At 44.1% G+C, this 18,431-nt stretch overlaps 1 protein-coding gene across 1 annotated transcript in view; it reads right to left on the bottom strand.

The window, feature by feature from the left end:
• The window catches only part of CNTNAP2 (contactin associated protein 2), a 1,617,197-nt gene that overhangs the window by 598,118 nt on the left and 1,000,648 nt on the right, over nucleotides 1-18,431 (bottom strand). The window lies entirely within an intron of this gene.

The following is an 18,431-nucleotide window of genomic DNA, read 5'->3' as shown; positions in this document are numbered from 1 at the left end:
CATTTGGAACTCCAGTTAACTTGATTTTTTCTATTTATCTAAAAGGTTTCATTTTTTTTAACCTTCAACATATTTTCATTTCTTCTGCAGTTATGATATACTGCAGCTACAGAATAGATATTTTAAAATATCTTTCCACTTTGTGTGCTTAAATAGTAGCTACCAAAAATGAAATTTGCTTTTAACGCACACACACACACACACACACACATACACAGAGGAGAAGAAAAAGATGTCAAAACAAATTAATGGTGGTTATTTCTGGATAGCGATGCAATGGATGAGTCTCTTCACTTTTTGGATTCTTTCCAACTGTTCCCCATTACATAGCTCATCTTGAAAAAAATGTTTTTCTGAAGAGACAATACATTTGTTTAGGCATTAAGATGACTTCGGGGGAAAAAGTGCTAATTGCATTTACTCTTACTGCTAAATCCTCTTAAGGACTTAAAACCTAAGTTTCTGGGACATGAATCAAACATTTTAACAAAGAAACAGCCAATGTCAAATATGCTAAGAGAGCGACCCTTCCTCCACTCTGTCTTCTTACTCACGTGTGCAGAGGAGACGTAGTTTATCATTTTCCTTCAGAGAACAGCCTCCTGTAAGCAGAGGGACACTTGCTTTTTACACTGTTCTGCCACGTTAGTGCTACAGACTTATTACGTACATTTAGAAATAATTTCCTTGACATCAGTTAATTGATCCTTTATGGCCTGTCTGAACTTCATCTCTCATGTCTGTCACCTGTCACAACGTTTGTGTGTCATCTGTTTTCACCTCCCTACTGCTCACTGAGAACACAGCAACACCGCGGCATTCTCCCGCCGCCATGGCGAGGATTTAGGCGGTGGAAGGTTTTCCTCCCCTCGGGGGACCCCACTCCCTACAGTCAAGGCCGCCTCTGACTCAGAACCACCCTGTGAACACCTTCCGATTCTACTTCACAGCTTCCTTCTTCAAAATCTCAGCAGGATGGATTCCAAATCTTAAGCAAATTCACTGCATCTCGAGATCATCTGAATAATAGATGCCTGTGATGTGACTCCAGCTCTCCGATCAATAAAGAACTAGAAAGAAGAAAACGCTCGGGACTACAGACTTTGAGTCTGCAAATCATAAATAGACTTACCGGCGTTGTTCTTCACTGCTTTATGGTTTTATGGCTAAAGCGAATGCTATTAAGAATATGTGCACAGACGTGTGTGTGTATTTGTACACACATCCGTGTGTAAGTCACATGGAGAACCTCCTGCCCACAGCTCATGTGCACACACATCAGAGAGTGCTCGTGTACTTCAGTGGTATTGCTTCAGCCCAAGCAGACTTAGGAAAGCTGGGTTTTGCAAATCAAGTGTAAACATGTTTTATTTCCCTGACTCCTGTACGTGGAATTTTAACATTAGCCCCTCATAATGTTTCCCAATTAACCAGCATTTTAACACTGCAGTAAGCAATAAACTAATGTTTTAACACTTTTTTAATTGCAAAGATTAAGAGAAAGCTAATTAATTTGTAAATGGTACACAGCGAATCAGTCTGAGTCTATGATTAGTTTGGTCTACTTTTCCTCCTTCACGTGAGCAAGGTTTTTTTTTTTTAAGAAAAAAGTACAAAGTGTGTAATTAGCAGTAGATAATGTTTATTGACCCCTGGAAATATTTGTGCTTTTTCACAATTACATCATAAGGGTCTTGACAAGTTTTCTCACAACATCGCAAACAGTTCGGATCTTTCATTCATTCATCCAGGTTTTGTAAAGCCTCTGTCTCTACTGTAACAGCTGAAATAACATCGCACTTAATTTTCCAAGAAGAAATGGCGTGGGGCTGTTTATTTTAGGATCTATGCTTAAACATTACTTTTGATTTCTACTTCTCATTTAATTATCAGTATACCATTCTGTGAAGTACAATCTTAAGAGAGGCCCTCAACACATTTCAATTGGAAATCTACTGAACTAACCCCTTGTAGGTTGAATTTCACCCACTTCCCTTCAAACTAGCTTCCCTGTTGCACCCACACAAATAAATATGTTTCTTTAATCTGACAGGTATTGACTGGGGACCTACTAATGTGTCAGGCACTAGTTTACATGCTGGGCATACAATAGTGAGCCAAAGAGGTCAAAATCCCTGAGCGAATGTAACCTACGCCACAGCTGTACGAGGCAAGTGAACCGCAAGGCATGTTAAACAGGGGGTTGCCCAGAGCGCCTGTGATGGAGGCGGTGAGAGCAGAATTGGCTGGTGAGTTGGGTGTGGGGTGTGAGCAGGCACGGGCATCAAAGGTGGCTTTCACCTGGGCCACGGAAAGGGTGTGCCCCTCTCTTCTCTGTCTTCCCGAGCATGAGATCTTATCGTACTATAGGGCCCTCTTCTTTCTGTCAGTATCACGCGCTGATTCCTTTCGGTGTAAATTCCGCTTTTCCCAGAATCCTCACCTAATTAACTTCATGCTATTCTAAACACTCCATTAAACTGCATTCTCTGAGGCATGTGACGAGGTTTATTTTGTGGCTTTGTCCTGACTGAAATAGTTTTCCAGCTTTACCTCAGTATACATGTGTTATATACATATATAAAGCGTTAGAAGACTGGAAATTATACACATATGGTAGATATATATACATAGCGGAATACAGGGAGGGGCAAGAGCAGGTTTACAGTTGTTCGAATGGAAAACAACACAATAATTAATAAATGATAATACAAGAATAAACGGTTTCACATACTCACAACCCTAAACCTACTTTTATCCCACTCTGTAAAGATGGTAGATTGTTTTAAAGTAAATTTCAACATTTTAGATTTTTTTTAGATACAAAAAATTATAATCTACTTAAAAAATCTATGTGTAAAATATATGAACGTATATTCTGTGCAAATATAAAATTCAAAATAAAGAAAAGTCTATGTAAAAATCCCTACATTTGTATCTGTCTATGACCCTATCATACTGTACCTTCGGTTACTTAAAAAATGCAGTCTACTTCAATGACTGAATAAAGAAACCTATTTGCCTTGCATTGTTCTTAGTGCCTACTAAAGCATTCTTTCTTTAAAACATATTTTATTGATTACGTTTTTACAGTTGTTCCATTTTTCTCTCCCCTTTATTCCCCTACAACCTGCAACCCCCCCTCCCACCAGCATTCCTCTCCTTAGTTCATGTCCATGGTTCATACATAGAAGTTCTTTGGCTTCTCCATAGAACTTCCTATGCTATTCTTAACCTAGCCTTGTCTATTTATGCTTCTTATTCTCTGTACCTTTCCCCCATTCTTCCCCTGCCCACTCCCTGCTGAAAACCCTCCATGTGATCTCCATTTCTGTGGTTCTGTTCCTGTTCTAGTTGTTTGCTTAGTTTGTTTTTGTTTTTTTTTTAGGTTCAGTTGTTGATAGTTGTGAGTTTATTGTCATTTTACTGTTCATATTTTTGATCATCTTTTTCTTAGAGTCCCTTTAAATTTCATATAATAAGGACTTGATGATGATGAACTCCTGTAACTTTACATTATCTGGGGAGCACTTTATCTGCCCTTCCATTCTAAATGATAGCTTTGCTGGATAGAGCAATCTTGGATGTAGGTCCTTGCCTTTCATGATTTTGAATACTTCTTTTCAGCTCCTTCTTACCTGCAAGGTTTCTTTTGAGAAATCAACTGATAGTCTTATGGGAAGTCCTTTGTAGGTAACTGTCTCCTTTTCTCTTGCTGCTTTTAAGATTCTTTCCTTATCTTTAATCTTGGGTAATGTAATTATGATGTGCCTTGGTGTGTGCTTCCTTGGGTCCAACTTCTTTGGGACTCTCTGAGCTTCCAGGACTTCCTGGAAGTCTATTTCCTTTGCCAGATTACGGGAGTTCTCCTTCACTATAAGTTTTCAATTTCTTGCTTTCCTTCTTCTCCTTCTGGCACCCCTATGATTTGGATGTTGGAATGTTTAAAGTTGTCCCAGAGGTTCCTAAGCCTCTCTTCATTTTTTTGAATTCTTGTGTCTTCATTCTGTTCTGGTTGAATGTTTATTTCTTCCTTTTGTTCAAAATCATTCATTTGAGTCCCAGTTTCCTTCCCTTCACTGTTGGTTCCCTGTATATTTTTCTTTATTTCACTTTGCATAGCCTCCACTTTTTCCTCTATTTTGTAACCATACTCAACGATTTCTGTGAGCATCCCGATTACTAGTGTTTTGAACTCTGCATCTGATAGGTTGGCTATGTCTTTATCACTTAATTCTATTTTTGGAGCTTTGATCTGTTCTTTCATTGGGCCATATTTTTTTTTCTCAGCATGCCTCTTCCATTGTAAGGGGGAGAGCCTTAGGTATTCACCAGGGTGGGGCAACCCATGCTGTATGTTGGGGAGAGGTCAGAGAGGGAACAAGGCTGCTTGCTTGGCTCTTGGCAGGCTTTCATTCATGCCACTCATATTATTTCTTCCCTCATACATTTTCCCAGTTTGTATCTTCCTTATCAAGACTCCCCAAGACAGTAAGTCTACTGTGATGTTTGACAAGGTGGTGAATTGAATCACGAGGATCCCGAGTTGTGATTAAAGAAAAACACACTTTCATTTAGGTTTCCATTGCCACGAGCAGAGCACCTACCCACAGGCGTTCTGCTTTGTTCCTGCGAGGCTGGAGGAAATAGGTCAGGTGTTGTCCACGGACAACCAGCACAGTAGGAACATCGGAAACACAAGGTTTCCTGCGACCTGCCAGAGGGACTTGTCTCGGACATTTTGTCATTGTGTGGCAAACAGCTTTCCGTGTGTGCAGTGACTGTGTTTGGGTGCTGTTAAATTCTCCTATTAAACACATTGAGGAGCTGTGAGTCTGTTTTTAGCCTCTCTTTCTTGCTGATAAAATTTTAAAAAAATCAACTGGGCTTAGTTTAGAAACATTATGTACACAAAAATATGCACTACACAATGCTAGCTCTTGGATGAAACTCATTAACTTACTATTAGAAACTTACTAAATTACCTCCTAGTTTTATTACAAAAAGCAAAAAAAATTGTTACTTTAAAGGATAATTAGCTTTTTCATTACAAAAGAAACCAGCTTGAGGAAGAAAGAACCCGTTTCTTAAAGAAGCCTAGAATTAAATAGTGAAGTCAAGACTCTGAGTCCTTGGTACTGGCTTCGCTCTTAAATAGTGTATGAAGATGAGAACGGAAGGAGGAAGGGCTAGGAAGAGCTCAAAGAAGCACCGGGTTGGAGTTCGGTGATGTCCTAAATGTCCCACCTTCCATCAATGGCAGGAAAACAGTAGCCAGAGGGATGAAAAGTGCAAAAGACCTGAGTCTTCAGGATAACGCACAGCTGGAGCTGCGCCCTTTGCTCTGGATTCACCGCAATGGGAAACAATGCTTTTATGGTTATTCATTTTTAAGTCCTGATTATGATACAGGAACACTTAGGAAATTTAACCATGTTAGAAATTAAATGCTGCAATAAAGCAAAATTTATAAACATGAATATATATCCTAGGTTAATCTACTGCATCTTTTGTGAAATGCATGATGATTATATTACTTGGGAATTATGAATCAATAATTCAAAATGTATGGATGCCACTTAAAAACTGTTCAAGCTTTTAGAAATTTGTATCTCTCTGCGTTGGCATCAGTTGTAATTTTACTCTTTGGGAACGTTTTGGTTTTTCCTGACACCATTTGTCATTATCTCAAACCCATGTCCAAGGTTAAAAACAAAGAATCTGGAATGAATGTTACAAAACGTGAGCTCTCCTATTTCTCACCTGTCCACCATCCCTATGGCTGGGGTAGGAAGACCCCAAGAGTCTCCCTTTGCTTCCGAAGTTCCCCTGACAGTATATTCTGACTGGTCTACTTCCTGACCGTGACCTGCATCCTGATAAAGACGAGGTGATGGACATTCTTGATCACAAGGTAACAGAGAGCCCATGTGGCTAATAACTGAAATGATATTGCAAGGCTAAGGTAGAAGAGACAGCAGATTCACTCTTTAAAGAAGACACTAACTGATGAGTTTCAGCTCTCTGCATCAGGAGAACTTGAAGTCTACCTAGGGAAGGAGTGAGAATCAGTAGAACCCCAGAAAGGCTCCGTCTTCTGATTGGATGGAGAGAATAGAAGGGAAGTATCATCTACACAAATTGGTATGTGTCATCTGCTTTAGAATCTTCTAGTAAAGTCATTAAAGTGCAGCTTTCCTGAGCCTATTACAGACTGCGTGCATCAGAAAGTCTTAGGATGGTGCCCTAGAATCTGTTCTTTACAGATTTACTCTGATGATTTTGAAATCTACTCAACTTTCGGTATCACTGCTTTAGAGAAAACAAAACAAAAACCGCACAGACGCAGAACTGGTGAACTGACAGGAGGTCTCTCAGCTCAGTGACTGAAGCACAAACACTTCTTCCCTTCGGTTCCCACAAGCCCCTCGGAATTCACTGCCAGGTGAACCCACCTGCAGAGCAGACCCCTGAGCACACTCCAGGCAGCACAAAGGGATTAAACCCGACAGTAACGGCTAGCGTCACAAGTAAGAAAGCAAGGAGCAGTAAGGCGCTTCTGCCCTGAAACCGATGGCACTGGAATCTAGTCTTTCCTTTTATGAGAGATACACGCCCGCTGAAAGCAGATGCTGGGCACAGTGACAGCGAGTGAATCTGCTCCTGCCAAAGAATTTCCAAATAAGTAGCCGATGAAAGACCTTTCCTCATTTGATACAGATTAGAAAGGAAGAGTCACGATGAAGGGAAGGGACAGAGAAAGACAAGAAGGAGAGTTTGGAGCAAACCCAGCTGCTCTCCTTCACTCGGAAGTCCCACAGGAGGTAGGCGGGGAGTGTCTGGCAGCCACGCACGGAGGGCTCCTTTCTTTCTGTAACAAGCGTTGGTTGAGTGCCTAGCACATTAGTCCTGTTGTGACTTGGTAGGAGAAGTCAAAGAAGACATTTTCAATCTCAAGAAGTACACATCCAGTAACTTGTGTTTCTGTTTTGTTGAGCAGGCTGTGGGAGCATGGAGGGCAGGGCCCTAAATCAGATTTGGGATGACAGCATGTTCCCTGAAGAGCATGAGACTTAAGTTGAACACCGAAGAACATGTCTGAGTCAATTAACCAGAAGAGGAAGAGGAGCAACTGTGTTCTGCACAAAGGTTGGTATAAAACACACTCTGAGTGCCTGGAGGAGGGACAGCGGTGTCCGCGAAAATACAGGGAGGCAGACAGGTGGTAGATCGTGCAACATCTGGGGACGTTAAGTTTTATGAATTTTTTACGGCAACTTGAGAGATTTATGAAAGGGTGTTAACCGGAGACATGATGGCCTCAGACTCTCAGTTTTGAAATTTCAGTCTAGCAGATGTGTGAAGGACCAACGGAGAGCCCTCGAATCAGGGCTGGGAGGCCCGCATGGTGCCTCAGAAGTGGAGAGAAGCTGAGCTGAGGCGGAGCCCTGGATGGGGAGGTGGGATATGAATGACGCTCCAGACATATGCTATGCTGCACTTGGTAACTGGTGAGCTCTGGGGGTCTTAGATCACTGGCTTCAGTGCCCAGGTTGGCAAGGGACCCTTTACCTTTGCAGGTCATACAGGAGAAAAGCTTATTTGAGTGGAATAGGGGAAAGGATATGCTGATTTTCAAAACGCTGAATTTGTTATAGAGACCTAACATGTAGGATATTGAGATGTTCACACAGGCGACCAATTCCTAGTGTGTGCCGGTCACTGTCCACCAGGCAGTTCAATGGATCTAGGAAAATGTTCTGGACTAGCAACACAGATGAAAGCATCTTCACTATTTGATGAATACTGCAGACATGGCCAGGGGCAGTAGGGGGAAGTGGGTGGGTGGGAAAGAAGCCAGATGGCAGGTTGGGAGCATCCCCACTTTATCAGCCCAGGACTGTGACCAAAACAAAAATGCCTTCAATCAAACCGAACCAAAATGAAGAGCTTGTGGAGTCACAGAGAACAAAGGAAATTGCTACTAGGAGAAGGACACACAGACAATACAGGCACCCCATCTGCGTGAGTTCACTCCGATTTGTCACCAAGGAGGTCTCTGATGGGAGCAGATTTGGTGAAGTAGGGACGAGGGGAACCGTGATGAGGGTTGCCTGGCTTTGGAAGGGGTCAGCGAGGAAGGGCGACTTCTGCAGATGACTAGGCTGCGTTTGGGAGAAACGTTGAGAGCGATTCATAGTTTTCCCACACACGTCATTCCTCATGGCTACCTTCTCCAAGCCCTGGCTCTCAAATTTCTGACATTCCCTACTTCCGTTCGCGCACTTGGTTTATGTTCATCTACAAGTACTAACGTTAGGTACCCAGCGCTCTCCTGAGAGTAGGTCTGACAGATGAAGTGAGGGAGAGGGAAAGAGACGCAGAGATGGAGAGGGAGTGGAGGGGGGAGAGGGGAAGGGAGTGGGGGGAGGAGGAGGGAGAGACAACAGGTAGTCCTGGTACCCAGGAAAGAGAGATCAGTGATAACAGCAATGGAGACTATTTTGAGGACTCACACTATGCCTTGTAATGAGCATCCACTTCACATACACTTAAAATTCTTAAAAGACAACAACAAAACCCCGCCTTGCCAGGTGTGGATTATTACTTCTCTTACACAGGAAGTGGGGAAGTGAGGCTCAGGGTGGTTAAGTCCCCGAGAACCACACGGACAGCAAGTAACAGAGCTGGGCTGGAATCCTGATCTGTCTCACTCTGGTATCTACTCGCTTCTCACTAAATGTCACAGGAAGGAAGGAAAAGCTGAACAGCGGGCGGAGGTTCAGAGAGTGAAAAACCGATTGGGTCTGATGCACTTGTGTCTGTTGGAGCCAGCTGAGCACTTTGCAGAGCAAGGACAAAGGCAGTGGATGGGGGTGCTGGGGGCACTGGGTATCATCCGGTCAGACGAGCCACACCTTTAAGGAAATATCATCTAATAGAATTTTAAAAGATGCCATTTTTGAAAGGTCGAGGAGTTGAATATTAACCACTGGGAGGATGTGCCAATATTTAGAGACCTGAAGAGCCTGGAGCTTTTGTTCTGCTCTCTCTTGCTGAAAAGTCTTGGAATGACCCCAGTGCCTGACTGCGTCTCCTTCTGTTGCCCGTAGGCCTCTGTCACGTGGACTATTCTTATTACGAAGAGAGGGTGCTTTGACCAGAAGGCTCAAGAAGGTTCCTTCGCTAAGAACTGGTGTAGTCCCACATTACCTTTTATCATTGTTCCCCCTGGTCTGGAGTAAGTGATGCTTGAGCTAGTCCTCCGGAAGCTTCTTCTGGACAATGGGGAAGGAACGAGTATCTCTCGTTATGATGTCTGATCCTGGCCCACTGGACGCTGACCTGTCTGGACCTACAGAAGTTCCACTTGTTAAGTCCGACTTTCCCCAGAAGGCAGAACGAGGGATGAAGTGGCAGTGGTTCTGACATGAAAAAGCTTTCAGTGAGCGTTTTATGTCTTTTATGACCTGCAACTCTACAGGTTGTGAAACACCTGTGCTAGTAGGGACCACAGTGTTTTATGGTCCTTTGCTCGGTTGTCTACAGCGTTACGTTGAAAAAAAAAAAAAGAGCTGGGAAAGACAGAGTAAAATTGAAAAAATGTATACATTTATTTGATTTAAATAAATCTCTTTGCTGTTGCACTTGTTTCTGTCCCTTAAATCCTCCTAGATCTACAACGAGTGTTGATAACTGCAGGAAACAGTCACAAATTTTACAGGATAATTAGCTCTCTTTTCAGACCCGCATTGTGGTGTGCGTCCTACATGGTGTGGCTACACAGCAATAAAATAGATTTTTGCATGTTGCTTCTGGAAACCATTCTCATTATTTTTGCTCCCATATCGCGTATATGTGTGAGGGCTGCAACATTTCAAAGTTTGAAGGTCCTCTGTAGTTCTCAAAAGTTACAAAATAATAGAATTAATTGCTTTGAATTTAGTCATTTTGCACCAAGCAAATATTGATTTCTTTCCCAACACCTTTAATTTCTAATGGAGCTTGAAATTAACTTCGGATTTTAATTCTGTTTTATTCTGGGTTTGTACATCTGGGCCATTCATAATGTCAGGGGAGTGCTGAGAGGGTTTCTGAGCGCGGAGCCTACGGCCAGTGGTGCAGCTATTCGGGTCTCCACCCCTCACCGAGAGGAGGAAAGGATGTGTGGGAAGGCACAACGCTGTAGTATTTTATGAATGAGCAATCGAGTCAAAATAGATAGCCTGGAAAAAGTCAGCATCTGGCCAGGAGGCCAGCACCAGAGGCAAGGAAAAAGCAGTGGGGGATTCTCCTCTGGAGGCTTCAAAGGTACCATGACCCGGCCGACACCTTGATTTTGGACTTCTGGCCTCCAGAAGAGTGAGACAACACATTTCTGTTGCTTGAAGCCATCAAGTTTTGGTGGTCACTTGCTAAGGTGACCCAAGGAAACTGATACACATAGCAGCCCGTCTCTTGAAGTCATTTATTAAAAAAAAGACAGAAAGTACCTCTCCTTCCACTGTTCCCTGACACCTTTCTGCTTGTGAGTAAATTAAAGTCTTTTCCCTTTGGTTCACCAAAAGATTTAAGTGGGACTCGGGTCTGTTCATCTGGAAGCCTCCTTTCCATGCTATTTTTAATAAAAGCTAATCTGGCATAGAAATATTATTACGGACCAATTATCAGGGACATTGACAAATGAAAGAGATTCTCTGACAGAGAAACAAAAGGGATTTTATTTTAAGATGCTGTACCCCAAAGCAAGTTCCTCCATCATACAGATGGAGGGCTTGGTGTGTTCAGAGCTGGGTAGCCGGGTCTGTTCGCGTGGTTGTTTGAGAGGCATAATATGTGTGTCCGTGTGTGTACACGCACATGTGCAGACACAATTCTAGGTCAGTTGCTCAAAATGCATTTGATGCGTACCAGGTGCTGAGCCATGAGCCGGGCACCTGTTTGCAGAGATGACAAAGCCATCGACAGTGTCCTAATGAACTCACAGTCAGTCCCCAGTCTGGTCCAGTGTAAGGCGATTGCTGATGCCCTAGGCAAAGGCTCGTGGGAAGTAGGCCACGGTGTGTGGTGTCTGCTTTGACTTCTATCTGAGGTCTCGCTAGTATAAGAGAGTGTTGGTGATGTGCAAGAAACCTGACTCGTCTACTTCTGCACCAGTACGTTTAAGGTAAGAATGTCTGTGTTTCCATGTTTGATGAGTTTTGGTAACTGTTGTATAACATCATTTCTTAAGAATGGGATGTCCTTCATGGAGGAGGAAAGAGTTCATGCCAGTGATGGATGGGGGAGCCTCTAATTCATGTCCTCGATCTTATCCGTAAACTATTCCAGAAGCAGCGTTCTGCCCATGACCCCTGCTTTCTGCCATTTGTCTTACTGCGGTTCTGTCTAGGAAAATAAATGCTACTTTTGACTTCATTTGAGAATGCATTTCAGCCTTAACTATATGTTTAAATCCAAGGCAAGCTAACTTTGAAAGTAAATACCTTTCTATTTCTTCTAAACTGCATTTACATGGTCTGTAGGGCTGTTTGAAATAGACACCAAGCCCTCTCTCCTTCCACAGGTCACTCTGTAGAGAGCAAGGCAGCTAGAAAGTCTAGTGTAATTAGCCGTGCAGTTCAGAGGTTGCAATACCCTTCCTTCTCCTCCCACCCGCTCTACTAGGTCCCCCTCTGTTGTCTCTTGCCTGCCCGCCCCTGCCCAAAGTCTTCCCTCTTTGAGAGCAGGGAGCCGCATACTGGGGGAGGGAATTGGGACAAAATTCAGAAAATTGGGGTGGTCACAGACCTCCTGGTATGAAGACTGTGAGGAGGCAGCTTCTCGGGGCCCCACTTTACTTTTTAGGCATAGTCTCTAATCCTAAAATGCTATGACATCAATAAGTATTTCAAACTATCTACTAAATTCCTCCTCCTGCCTCAAACTTCATATGTTTATTCCTTTTTTTTTTTTTTTTTAAGTTTATGGACAGGAAGCCCATCTCCCCAAGCATCGAAGTTATATTTGTTGCACTTTTGAAAAAGAAAAAGTTCCTTGAGATTCAAGGAGAACTTTCCACTGGGCATCGTCACTTAAAAAGCAGGCTGGAAACAGTTTTCTTAAACTAATCAATAGAGAGCCTGTTGGAATCTAAATGATCCCAGCATGAAAATTACAGCTTGTGCAGATTCGATGTGCTTCTGTGATTGCCACGAGAAACTGATGTTAATCAAGGGTCCAAGTGACCCCATGCCAGGGCTGCGAACCACATGCAGCAGAATTCAGGATCCGATACTCATTTATCTCATCTGAAGGTAGGTGGTGCACGGATGGCACCACTGTGGGAAATGGGAAAAAGAAGTGCCATTTTGAATGCAAACTAAAACACTAATTCAATGTCCCTTAGAATTTTTCATATAGTAAGTGAATTACTTGGTCTTCAAACTAATATGCTTCTACTATGTGTAAGGTCTTTCAGCACGGGATCCGTATGTATAACAGGTGTGGGGAAGTGTTTTCTCTTAATAAGCCTTCCTCCATGGTTACTAACAGCAATTCAAATGCTGCTCCATCGATTTGTCTTCCATATTATTTCTGACCTAGAAATCATTCTGTATCCTTGTTTTTTGTTGTTGTTTTTCTTCTTTCTAAAATATGTACCAACCCCCAAAACTAGTTCAGGCTGTGGAAATGGAGCTCAGTGAGAACAGCCTTTCTGTGGTGGAGCTGGGGCAAAGTCATTGAGGCCAAGCAAATGTCGTGAGACAGGGCTGATGCTACATTGTATCTGGTATTAGTGGGAAGTACGTTCTAATCGGTGGATGCAGCCTCCGTGAGAACAGAAGGAGGGTTCCTTCCATAATCACTGCACTTCCATTGCCCATCACTGAGTCCCCAGCAGGTGCCATCATCACAAAATAGTAGATGCTCCCAGTACTAACTAGGAAGCAAGTAATGCCACCTGCAGTTTCCACACACCTTCCATGAGAGCATCGAACGTTCAGATCCCAGGCTCCTCTCCCAGAATGGCAAGGGGGCCAGACAGTCTCCACTGCTGAGCATCTCTCCCCTGTGGAAGTACAACATGCTCTCTCCTCTCGCACTTAGCCTACGTCAGCTTGATTTAAAGAATTATATGGTGGGGGTGAGAATTCTTTTTGGACAGTGAATTAACAAAGCTTGTTCCATTCACCGAGCTTCAGGTAGTTTGGCAACCTGGCCCCACAAAATGCAGGTCTGATTATTTCAGAAGGTCTCTGTCTATGTCACTGAGATCATCAGGGAGCCTTAGCAGGCTAGTAGTTTTCTGAGTAGCAGTACGCTTTACACTGGACACTTGAATGTTCTCTGAGGGGGCGCCTCAGCGACAGACAGTCATGTGGTAGCAAACAGACCTGGGGTTCTCTACAGGTCTGAAAGCCACTGCTGGATGGGTGGGTGGGTGGATGGATGGATGGATGGATGGAGAGTTTCTCTGTCCACAAAGTTGTAGAGGTGAGGTGTGTCTGCTTCCATTCTAACCGGATGGCCTCACTTGGCCTTACCCAGCATGGAAAAGCTGGTCTCACGACTTTGCAAGCCAGACATGTTGAATCGATGTCTCAATGGGCTTAGATAGTGGCAAAGAGTATTACTGGGGCGTTCTGATGCCTGCTAACGAGTAATGACAGCGATTCCTCATGTGCCAGCCTCTGTGATGCAAGCAAGGTCTCTCCAGAGTCCCGGGGGTGCGTTTTGCAGCACTGGGGGCTGTGGGGTGAAACTGTACAATGAGACCAACGGACTATTTTTCTCATTTTCCTTGGAAATAGGACCATACTTTCTAGTCAAATCCACATGCCTTTTAAGTATTTCACATATATTTGGCTAACTTAAAAAGATTTTCAAATAAAATATTTCACTGAAATGTAATGCAGCCAGTGGTGAGAACACCCCAAAAGCCAATGACCAGCAACACATCCCTGGGAACTGCTGCCCGTCCCATACGGGGGGGGGGGGCGGGGGGGGCGTATGTTTTTGGTGGCATCCGCTGTCTGGCACCAACTCAGCCGTCTCAGCTGATTTCTGCCCTTCGACTTCTGAGGGCTCACCTGCCACACTGCTTCCTGTTGGTCCCTGTCTGAACGCCAGCCAAACACGACTCTTAGCTTCGGGTTTTCAGGTCGCCCTGGAGCCCTTCCCCAGCCATCTTGGTTCACGCTGTTCTCCCTCTCACGTTCACCACACTGGCCTTTCCACGGCTTTGGCACATAAACATCGTTGCTTTCTACTAACGCATCCGTGCGTCCTGGCCCTCCTGCTTCCTTCTCTAACTGCCTCTCTACTTCATAAGGAAGGGGGCCCTCAGCGGTATGTCTGTGCCCACATAGTGTGCTGCATCCCAAATAGACATATGCTATCATGAATGAATCGGGGCCGTCAATGAATCGGCGTCTGTAAACTCCAAGTTTGTAAAGCTAGCGACTTGCACCAGGACCATAGTGACTCATGTCAATATAAAAGCACGAAAGGAAGTCTGATTTGGGAGACATTACAAGGATCAAAGGAGAAACGCATACTGCTTTTAACTTGAATTCTCCTTTCTTGTTTTTTGAGTAGACACAAATGTCTCTGAAGTTTTCTTCTTTATCTTCTAACTGAACAGGCCTCCTCTGATGTCTTCTTCCCCCTAAGAAGGGGGTAGGGAGAAGGTATAGAAATGAGTGTTTTCTATTCCTTTTTCTCTTCGCTCCTTGGATGAGACAGACGGTCTCGGAGGTTCCAGCTACCGGGGAGTTGAATGAATGATGTCAGCTCCCTGAAGACCCGGCACTGGCATCTCAGAGCCTCTGAGAAGTTCATGGGTCACAGCCCGTCTCCACAGCAGGCTGCTGGTTAACACTCACTTGCAGACCCATGTGGTGCAAAGGTGCTTTATTCAAAGAGGAAGATACATGGAGGCCGGCTGGAGGCAGGCCTGCTGGAATGTGCCTGGTAGGGGGATAATATGGGTGCGATAATTTATAGTTTTAATGTGAACATTTCACCTAAAATGTCACGTGGTGTGCTTTGGTGTGATATTGTCAGGTTACAAAATTCCATGCTTACGATTTTTGTAAGAAAAGATTTTGTTATTAAAAGGGGCGTTATTTGTGCCGGACTTTGTATGTTTGAAACTATTGAAAGCGTCTCTGTAGAACCGAAACGGAACCCTTTCTGTGTGCGACCTGAGCTGTCGTTCCAAGGCAGGGATGAAAGAAGGGGCTGACCTGAGATCTGGGCTGCCCGGGAACGGGAAGGCTCCTTGGCTACGTTTCTCCAAACGGCCTGTGCTGCTGTAACCACTGTGATGCCTTTGCTTGTAGCCGGCAGGTAGAATGGCCTCTGAGTCCCACCCCCCAACATTTCTACTCAGGTAGCACCTTCCCATGGCTTCCCCTCTTTGTTTACCTGTGGATGCCAGGTGACCGTGTGAGTAAGGGACCTGCCAGGATCATTGTTTCTTTTTGTAAACAAGTGTGACTTCAGAAAGGGACACCCCTTGTCATTTTCCTCTTTCCCCCTAACGCCTGTGCTCTGGCGAGGAAGTGGCTTCCATCTGGAGAACACGTGCAGCCAAGTGAGGCTTCTGATCATTTGAACCGTACACATCCTATGTGTGCACGAAGCACCCCCCACCCCCCACCAGGCTGGCGCTGCATCCTCCCCTCTCCGGTTTCTCCCTGTCCGTTTGATCAGTGGGAAACCCCAGAAATAAACAAATAATCTCATGACCGAATCTGAAAAGATGAAACAATTGCTTCCAGTTCCAAAGAATTCATGACAAGTTGTTAAATCATTTTTCAATATAATTACATTTATCAATATTTTGTGAGCATAAAAAGTATCAACCTAGACTCTAGAAGGTAAGCATGTGTTACAATTTATCTTCAGTTCACACTCCCGATGAACCAGAGAAATAAAAAGGAATTAAGATTATAAGGACTGTTAATGAAATGATATCTTTGGAGGGAGCTATTTAACACTACCCCTTACTACCCCTGCCTTCTTCCTTTCTCTACCCGCAATCCAGCACTCGTCCCATCTGCAGAATATTGCTGAATGGATACAACGTAAGTAAGGGATGGTAGGAATATAAACAGTCTCTGTCCCCTCACTGCTTTCTAATGACAAGGACATGCTGAGCATCTGAAGTAGGTGTTGGTGTGTGAATGGAATGGCAGGGTGAGAAGGAGGCAGACTTAAGAGAATTTAGTAACACTTGGTAACAAGGAAGCACAGTCCCGCTACTTCATGTCATATCTAGATTAGAAAGCACAGACTCACCTTGCACTTCAATCAGCCCGCATGGCCATTGTATTTGCTAATAAAGCCTTTTATCTTTTCAGTGAGCATTGGCTTAAGAACGGAGGCGCCCTCTGATCTTTTCCACAAGCATCAACTATTTCAGCACTCAGTATCCTTAAGCTACTCATAATCAGACCAAAATTGCTCTGGCTGTTATTAAAGACTTAGTGATACAATAAAAGTTACAAAGAGACACAGGATGTTTTCAAATGTGCAAAGCACTTGAAGAAACAATACTTCATGGAATGTCCCAGAGGAAGCTTAAGTTCAGAGGGTAAGTGATTGTCTGCAACACAAAGCCAATATAGTACAGGGATGGGGGCGGAGATGAAGGTGAGGAGGAGGGGATTACATCCAATACTTCTCCTTTCTTGCTGTCACTGGCCTGTACCATGGACTGGGAGGGATGACTTCCCTCTCTACAGGTACAAGTGAAACCCACACTAGTGCGCTGGGAGGGTTTGAGGGTAACAGAAGATGTACCGTGTGGGACAGAGTCATTATTTCTCAAGTAGGAAAGCTCAGCTGTTAGAGAAGTAAGGTTGGCCATATCGTCTGGGGACGTGAGGATTCGACATCAGAGCATCTCCTTTCAAGCCCTGTGTTCTTTTCCCTCTCTGTAATTTCCCTGTAGCAAGAACACACATGATGATTACATGATAAATCCAAGGATTATGTCCACCGTATTCAAATTTTGCATCAAGTTTAAAGTCAACCTTTTTTTTATCATTCACTAGATAGTCAATACTTAAACCTATATGTATACACCTGTTTTAGAATAGCTCATACAATCCGCCAGCACAGTAGTTGACTGTACTCTATTTTCTAAGAGGTAATTTTTGGTTGCAATCTACTTTGCCACTGTTATTATATGTTCCCACAAGTTATTTTAATGAATGGTGTCTTAACACCGCACAGTGTGTTCCTCAAAGATTACTTGAAATGTGTGGGTTTGTTTGCCCATAGCCGGAATCCCCCCAAATGATGTCTGACAATGTCATACCTCTTGTTGTTGTTACACTGTTACTATCACTACCCTCTCTGCGTTCCATTAATCCACCTTTGATTCTCTTCCGTCCTTCTTTGTTATTGTTGTTTTCCTCTTTATTCTTTAGCTTCACACCACTCTCTCTAGTACCTTGTATAAATGACATGAATTTTTAAAATGCTGCCGATGCTCTATATTCTCTGCCCTTTTTTATTCAGTGCATCCTCACTGAGCACACACCATAGGCTGGGGCTCTGGGGATACTGTGGTGCACAGGGCTCTCCTCTCAGATGGGAGAGTCCAGAGGAGGATGGAGTCACGTGATTAAAGCATCACAAATAATAAATGCAAAGCCACAAGCATCTCTAGCGCGAAGAGGAAGACATCTATATTAGAGTAAGAGGATTGGACCTCATCATGGGGTTGTGGAGAGGTGGCCCATGGGCTGAGGGATGTGTAGGAGCATAGCAGGTAAAGCAGCGAGGGGGGATGTGCGAGCATCCGGGGGTGATGGCCAGGGCAGGGAGCAGTGCGAGGGCACAGGGTACCCATGAACCCCTGAAAGGAGGCCAACAGGACTGGGAGCGGGGAGAAAAGGGAGAAATATATACAAGAAGGTCAGGTTAAAGACACAGCCACACGAAGTGGGGCGTTAGAAGCCAGTTGAATTTACAGCTGAACGATGGAGTACAGTTCCCTAAGGACAGGACTCTATTCAACGGCTGCAGTTTGGGGAGGGGAGGGGCGGGAGCAGTACTCAAATTCCGAGTTGTCTTCATCAATGCGTCAGTCCGCGGCAGCTCCAAATGGACAGAGGCACCACATGTCCCCGTGCCAATAAATCCAGGCGCTGGTGCGACAGCACACAGGACTAATTTCTGGTTAAAATTACGCTCTGAATCAAATTCCTTATGAGGACAATGGCTTATAAATAACGTGGTGTGGGTTACTGACACCCACGCGCGTTTCCTGGGTGCAGGAATAAGGACGATGCTGAGCCATTCAGGGTTTACAAATTTATGGGCCCAGCGTGATAGGTCCAGGCTACAGCACGCAGAAGAGTTTCCTTTTAATCGGCCATTTGTCCTCTAACCTCGGCTAGTAAACATTTTAGTTCTGCGTTTGTGGCAACACC

This window comes from Desmodus rotundus, chromosome 6 (assembly GCF_022682495.2).
Source record: "Desmodus rotundus isolate HL8 chromosome 6, HLdesRot8A.1, whole genome shotgun sequence".
Taxonomy (NCBI): Eukaryota; Metazoa; Chordata; class Mammalia; order Chiroptera; family Phyllostomidae; genus Desmodus; species Desmodus rotundus.
Note: the sequence above shows the minus strand (reverse complement) of the source record. Positions and strands in the feature narration are given on the sequence as shown.